Raw genomic sequence first — 509 nt, 5'->3', positions numbered from 1 at the left:
AGCACAAAGTTTTGGAAAAACCAACAAGATGGGAATGTTTAGCTTTCTCCCCAACTGGAGCGTTAATCACGCAAACTCAGACCATGTTAGCAGGATTTATTCTTGCTTCGTTCCGACCCATAAGACCAGGGAGCCTTGCCCTGCACACTCTGGCTGCAGGAGCTCCCCATCAGTGCCCACCACCCAGTATTTGCTGACTCTGAATGTGGGGAGACCCTGGGCTCCTAGTCCTTCTCCTCGCCGTGCGTGATGACGTAGCACAGGTTCCTGTAGTCCAGGTTGCCGCACACATCTGGCGGGAAAGCCGCAAACATCTGCTTGATCTGGGGAGGGAACAGGGAGTCAGCCTGGACCAGGATCGCTGGGGGCCAGAGCAGGGGACCTGCCGTGTCTGTGTCCGGAAAAGCCCCCACATACCTCCTCCTCACTGAACCGGTCCGCCTGGGTCATGAGCTTCTCTTTGATGCTGGAGAGAAACAGTCATGTTCAGGGCAAAGGCTTCCCTGCTT

At 55.6% G+C, this 509-nt stretch overlaps 1 long non-coding RNA gene across 1 annotated transcript; it reads right to left on the bottom strand.

Annotated features, from left to right (window-relative positions):
• Positions 1-81: 81 nt before the first annotated feature.
• On the bottom strand, positions 82-500 carry LOC103584888. Its single transcript, XR_550026.1, has 2 exons — positions 418-500; positions 82-323 (listed from the first exon to the last, which is right to left on the bottom strand). It is a non-coding gene; the product is annotated as an uncharacterized LOC103584888 (long non-coding RNA).
• Between the last annotated feature and the right edge of the window lie 9 nt (positions 501-509).

This window comes from Galeopterus variegatus, unplaced genomic scaffold (genome assembly GCF_000696425.1).
Source record: "Galeopterus variegatus unplaced genomic scaffold, G_variegatus-3.0.2 Scaffold174667, whole genome shotgun sequence".
Classification (NCBI taxonomy): Eukaryota; Metazoa; Chordata; class Mammalia; order Dermoptera; family Cynocephalidae; genus Galeopterus; species Galeopterus variegatus.
This window is presented reverse-complemented; position numbering and strand designations above follow the sequence as displayed.